Consider the following 7,407-nt stretch of genomic DNA (forward strand, 5'->3'; position numbering starts at 1 on the left):
GTAGCTATGACGCGCACTGACCACCAGGGAGCAAGATGCTCAATGCAGAGGCATGGAACACACTGATGAATCTCAGAGGGAAGAGGGGAGGGGGGAGGGTGGGAAGAGATTAACCAAAGATCTTATAACAGATTCTTACACCGGTGGGGTCCCCAGATTGCGAGAAGGCACAAGCTAGGCCGAGGGACCCCACCAGTGCACGAATCCATGCACCAGGCCTCTAGTCTATAATAATAAAAGAGTAAGCTGCTAATTACACCAGACAGCCGAATGACCTTCCAGATGTCATTCTGGATGTCCTTCCAGATGACCTTCCTGATGAAGCCATGGCAGCGGGGGCCGAGGCAGAGGTGGTTAGAGGCAATCAGGCAGGCAGGCAGGGGCGATTAGGGGAGATCAGGCAGGCAGGCAGGCAAGTGATTAGGAGCCAGTGGTCCAGGATTATGAGAGGGATGTCTGACTGCTGGTTTAGGCCCGATCCCGCAGGGGTTCCAGACATCCCCCGAGGGGTCCCAGATTGCGAGAGGGTGCAGGCTGGGCTGAGGGATCCTCCCCCACATGCCCAAATTTTGTGCACTGGGCTTCTAGTATATATATATATATATATATATATATATATAATGCAAAGTGTCCCCTCGGGAGTTTGACTGGGAGACAGGGAGTTCGGTTATCACTATGACATCTGCTGACCACCAAGGGGGTGGCGCGGAATGAAGGAAGACCCCAGCCAGCAGCCAGGAGCCAGCAGCCAGGGAAGGGAGTCCCCGGCTGGCAGCCGGAAGGCCCTGATTGGCCCTGTTCGCTGGGCAGGCCTAGGGACCCTACCTGTGCGTGAATTTCACGCACAGGGCCTCTGGTTATTATATAAGTACACAGAGGTCCAACCACTGAAAGCCAGGGAGATGTCTACTGTAGAGAAGGTACTGTTTCTCCCAAAGGGATTGGGGGCCACTTGTGAAAGGGGTGGACGTGAGACTTTTCTTTGAGACAAATGGGCACCCAGTTGGGTTGAGTGTGACCTCATGCTCTGGGCTTCTTATGTCACCCTGGTCTTTGCAGGGCTCCTCCCATTTCTTGATCCCTTTGGCAGTTACTTGTTTATTATGTTTGAAACATGTAGTAGTTAGATAGTGCTTGTAAGTGGAATGAAATATTTCCACTGCTTTTCTGACTGCTACTTATTTTAAGAAAAAAAACAGCCACTGGATAAAATCCTTTGGTCCAGGTCACTGAGGACAGGCCTTGCTGCTCACTCAGCCCCATCCCTCCTCCCATGACTGCCTCTGACCAGGAAATGTCCATTCTCATGGTGACTTCCTGTCTTTTGCACCTACAGGTGGAAATTATGGGATTAATCCAACCTGAGAATACTTCAAAACATCACTTTGTCAGCCAGAAATGGTCAGAGAATTCAAAGTGGTCATGATTTTCTGTGGGCTACTGGGATTGTTTTCTGAGCAACAATGTTACTGTCATGGACACATTTTTGTTCCTGTGACACAACGGGAAACTCCCAACAATGCAAGGAAAGGGGATCCTACACAGCCTGTCCACTTTAGGGCAGAAGCTCTTTGCTTGGAGTTTGTGGATACTGAAATTATATAGTCACGTGCATTTATCTGAGGAGAAGGTCCACGTCTTTCATTAGGCTTTTAAAAAATATATTTTTTATTGATTTCAGAGAGGAAGGGAGAGGGAGAAAGAAGGAGAAAGAGAAACATCAATGATGAGAGAGAATCATTGATTGGCTGCCTCCTGCACACCCCACTCTGAGGATTGAGACAAAAACCTGGGCATGTGCTCTGACTGTGTCCTCCTGGTTCATAGGTCAATGCTCAACCACTGAGCCATGCCGGTTGGGCTGTAAATAATTAATTCTCTGTATTAAGTGCTCCAGAAGCAGATACCTCCACTCCCTGGATAGTTTAGTAAGGATGATGGCCTTACTGGTACCTAAAAGGTAGATTCTGACTCATCCATAGCACAGTCATTGAACCAGTGCCAGTGACATATACTGTGATAGGACAAGTGCCCCAAAGCTATAGAAACTGATAAGGAATTCACAGTCCAGTTAGCAGAGGACAATAATGTTGTCTGTTTTGAGGAAAATCGGTGTACATAGAAGACTCTAGAGCAGCCGTGGGCAGATCCGGCCCGTTTGAAATGAATAAAACTAAAAAAAAAAGACCGTACCCTTTTATGTAATGATGTTTACTTTGAATTTATATTAGTTCACACAAACACTCCATCCATGCTTTTGTTCCGGCCCTCCGGTCCAGTTTAAGAACCCATTGTGGCCCTCGAGTCAAAAAGTTTGCCCACCCCTGCTCTAGAGCTAGATAAGGGTTCAAAGAAATCACAGAACAGACCAAGCTTGACATACATCCAGACCGAGCTTTAGTAACTCCTAGCTAACTCGCTAGGTAATAGGGATCGTGGGCAGAAGGTTGGAGGCAGCAGGAGCAATGTCAGGAGCCTGCCCAGACTTCACTGCACACAGGTATTACCTGGAACTTGATACATTGCAGATTCTGAATCTGCGCATCTGGGTAGGACCTGAGGAGCAACATTTCCAAAAAGCCACTAGGTGATTCACTGTTGGCTGGCCCCCGTTTGATTTATCTATATTGTTGAAAGTTTTACAGATGACCCTTTTTCCCCCATTGACTCCCTCCTCCTCACTCACACCCCCTCCCCAGGCCTTCACCATACTATTGTCTATGTCCACAACACTGACCCCAATTTGAGGAGGAGAAGAGGTTTACCATATGATTGGGGGCCAACGGATAGCTCAGGGTGGCTGGGGCTCAAGAAGGGGCTCAGAGTGCCAGGAGAGCCCCTCTTTCTCTGAAGTATTTGAAACATACAGAAAAGTGCAGAAAATAATATAAGCATGTACTATCCAGATTTTACACAGGCTGACATATCTGCTTCATGTTTTTTAAAGACGTGGTAGAAACTCCTTCATGTTCCTCCCATCGCCGACCCCCACCCTCTCCTCAATAGGACTTCTCACCTGGGATCTGTTCATTCCAACACATTTTTATATTTTCACATGTGCATGTGTAAATAATATGTCGCAGTTTTTTGTATTTTATATAAATAACACTTCACACAGCTAACATCTTTTCTCAATTCTATGTTTTCAAAATTTGTACAGGTTGATATTTGGAGACATGGTGATACCGTTGTAATAATCTGGTTATTATTTAACAGGAAAGGGTACGAGGGAGATCAATAATATAGGCAAGCCGTTTATACAGCTGTGCCAGACAGCTGCAGTTATCACTCTCCAAGTCTGTTCTCTGCTGATTAGTGAAGGAAATAACTGGGCAAAGGCAGTTTATACGTGTACCCAGTATGGTTTAAGTGACATAGGAAGGTGCTTATCTGTCAGTCACACCTGGAAACAAGTTAGTGGCCACTGCAAGGGTTTGAAACCTAAATATTTAAACTCCTGGACAAAGAGCCTCTCTCTCTCTTGCCTCTCCTACTTGCCTACTCTCCAGGACTCCTGTTGCAGGGGGCACACTCCCCTACATTTGCCCATGTGACTCACGGCCATGTGGGACCCACACAATGGACTGAGAGACTTTAATTAGCCAGATGCTACATCAGGCCCAGCTGCTCTGGATTCTGGCTTTGCTTTTGGCTGTGCGGAAGCCCCAGCTCCACCTTTTCTGGGAGTGGGTTAGGGGCCTGGGACTATACAACCCCAGGAATGTAATTCCATGCAAATAAAGTCTTTTACCCCATCTCATTATCCCAAGAGGCCCACTCCCATGAGGGACAGGGAAATTGGGCCCACTCATCTCTCCGGTAACAGTACATCTATTTTGAGCTGCTATTTTAGTAGTATTCCTATGAATTTACTATAGTTTATTCATCCATATCCCTATTAATGAAGTTTTAGGTTGTTTCCTTTTGCTCATCCTTAAAAACAGTGATTTGGATTGGAAAATGGCAGCAGAGTAGGTGGATCTTTTTCCCACCTCCTCCCAGAATGTCACTGGAACTAAATTGGGGAACATTTACTCTGAAATACCAGCTGAAGTCTGGCTGAAGAGGGGACTTTTAACAAAGAAGGGCAGACACCACTTTGAGATTGGTAGGAAGGGCAGGGTGGTGAGGGAGGCTGGCCCAGCCAGCTCCCAGGAGCAAGCAGGCCCAGGGTGAGGAGGGTTCCCCCAGACTGGAGAGAGGCCTGCACCCCAGGCAGGGTTCCCCAGCCTGACAGTCAGAGCCTGGAGCAGCTGCCCATGAAGCAACCAGTGGTGGGGCTTCTAGCAGCTGGGGAGCTGAGCCACCGGAGACAGAGTCACTGTTTTTAAAGGGCTGGCACATAGGATTTTCGTTCTCTGACACTCACCCTAGGTTCTTTCTGAGCCTTGTTTCCTAACAAACAGCTTAAAAATTCATATCCCCAAAAGGCACTTAAGGGTGGCAAAACTTTGGTTCCCTTCAGTTTCTTCTTGAAAAAAGACTGAAGGCAATTCCTAACACAAGTCCCAAGAAAGAACCTTCTGCCCTAGCCGGTGTGGCTCAGTTGGTTGGACATCGTCCTGTGCACCAAGAGGTCATGATTCCCGGTCAGCGGACATGCCCAGGTTGTGGGCTTGATCCCCAGTCAGAGTGAGTGCAGGAGGCACAAGATTGATATTTCTTTCTCACATCAATGTTTCTCCCCACCCCACCCCCTTTCTCTAAAAATCCAATAAAAACTTTTTTTTAAAGGAACCTTTAACCTTCCCTTCTTTTATGGCCAAGAGATTCAGACAGAGAAATCTGCTTTGGAAAGACAGCTCAGGATGTCTCCTTAGCCTAATTCGAATTAAGTATGGTAACTAGGGGGCTTCAAGCCAGGCGAGTTAGCTAGACACCCTCTGTGTCCCACTGTTTCTGACTTGCCTGGCGAGAATTTTCCTGCCATGTGTGTTCCACTCTTTCTCAACTACCTGTAAATTGCCCATTCTCACTTCTGAAATCTAAGACACCTTCTCCTTTTTTCAAAATTGTCTTATATACCAAATGTTGCCTCACTATCTTTGGAATTTTCATGCTTATAAAAAATCCCCATGTACATACAGTAAAATTTTGATGTTTCTCCTGTTAATCTCTGTTAACTTGAGAATTAACCCAGCTAAAAGACTCAGAAGGTGGGAGGAAAGATATAGTTTTTCTTAGCCCCAACAAAACTTTACAAGGGTACTTTGAGCCTGAAGCATTTGTGTACTGAACTAAATGTTTGGATGGCAGAGTAAATATAGTGAGATTTCTTTTAGGCCACCTGTCCATTGAGTACGTGGTTTGCCTTCTTATTCTCACTGTACCCCATTCTTGGGTCCTGGCACCTGCCCTTCTTTCCCTTCATCAGAGGCCATTGCTGTCCCCAATGGGATCAGCCAACCCTGTCACTGGCCTGAGCTCTGGGACCAGGTTCCTGACTTCTGCAGGCTCAGATGCTTCCATCTGCACACAGAGACCAACACGTTGATAATTCTTACTACCTACCAGGCACTCAGCTCACACGCCTCTTACCCGTTCTTATCCCCCAACATGGAAGCCCCCCCCCCCTTTTTTTATCATGTGTCACTTCTTCTCTTTTTATCCTTAGGGTCCATAGATTAAAGTGTGGTTCGTGAATATGTTGCTTTGATGATTAAACATAGTAGATATGAATTTTGTTTATAAATTGATTATGGTTTGTGTTTTATAATCTATGCATTTGTAACATTATGTCCTATTAGTTCAACCACAGCACAAAACTGTTGACTGATGTGAAACTATTTCTCAGGAGAGCTGGAAACATCCTCCCTGACCCACCTTCCAGCCCTTCCTCTATTGTTATCCATCAAATATGGAACCTGTATACTCACAACTCCCCACTGCACATTCCCTACCTTTCCTTGTGTACTGAAGTCAACCTCTCCTGAGGATATTGGGCTATTCCTTTCCCAGTAACCCTCACCAATGGCTGCTCTTTGTTATCCTCCGACCTCAGGATCAGGACTAGAAGTTGCCTCTGCTCAGTCACTTCTAGGCTTTGAGGATCCCCTATCTGGCTAGTCTGTATCCTCTCCCTCTGATGTGCTGCATCTCACTCCTCTGGCCAGTCCCCTCCTATGTGCTTTAATGACTTAAGCAACTGCTCATGGTCTTCACCACTCTATGTCCTACCATGATTCTGGTGACTTTAATGTTTAGATGGCTGACTCAGCTCTGCAATTCTGACTTCTCAGTTCTGTGACTTCCTCAAATCCAGTGACCTTTTTCTCCACTCCACATAGCTCGCTCTCCCATGGCCACAAGTTGTATTAGTCAGCTCAGGCTGCCAGAACTATGTATATACATAGGAACTACTTCCCTGTAACTTCATTTAACCTTACTTAACTCTTAGCAACCCTATCTCCAGATACAGTTGTATTTGGAGGATTAGGGCTTCAACATATGAATGGGGGCGAATTCAGCCCAAGCAATGTCCTGACCTCATTGTTACCATAAATGCCATCAACTCTGAGATTGATTATCCCAGCTTGAATACAGCTTTGTTGCTTCCAGATCCCAACTTAGGTACTCCTGTGGTAGTCTGTTAGACAGACATGAACAGAGCAAGGATGATGGGCCAGGGACAGAAGGTCATCAGGTAGAAAGCCACAGGTGCCTACCAAGGGGCAAAACTGGGAAAACAAGGACCTAGCTCCCAGGGTAACCTTTCCGCAGCTAGCATATCCCTGGTCATGCAGTTTGGGGCCCCTGACCTTTCATATCGCTGGTCATGTGGTTTACACCCTCTGACCTTTCATATCGCTGGTCATGCAGTTCAGACCCTCCCCTGACCTTTCCTCCACTGACATGTTGCTAGCTATGCGGCAGGCTGTCTTTGAGGAAGAACAAGGGGCTGAAGAGTGGCTGTGGCCGACTCCCATGCAGGCCCTTGCTGGACCACGACCTTAAGCATTAACCCCTAGGGATAACATCTAGGCCTCAGTTATGTTTCAGCTCCAGGCCCAGAAAGGCAGCAAAACCAGACAAGTGATGCCATAGCTGACCTCAGAAGCAGCGGCATTAACTAATGACCCTCTGCCCTGGTGCCCACCAATCAGCAGAGACCATGACCCTGAAGAACACACCTGGAAAGTTGATGAATATTCTACTGGGATCCGCTCCTGAGACCTAAAAATAAATACCCTCAAGACAAAGGACCCTGTGTAGCTCTCTCTATGGAGCACACCACACCTTTCCCTGCCCGCCCCATTCTCCCAGGCATGTTTTCCTTGCCTCTCTTTCCCCTAAGCTCCAAGGACTCTTCTTTGGCCTCTGTAACTTGTTTCCTGAGCCCGTTTCTTTTATGGCTCACTTCTACCTTTGTGACTTTCTAAATAAAACTTTCTCTTATAGTGTGAGTCT

This window comes from Myotis nattereri (assembly GCF_964212035.1).
Source record: "Myotis nattereri genome assembly, chromosome: 3".
Classification (NCBI taxonomy): domain Eukaryota; kingdom Metazoa; phylum Chordata; class Mammalia; order Chiroptera; family Vespertilionidae; genus Myotis; species Myotis nattereri.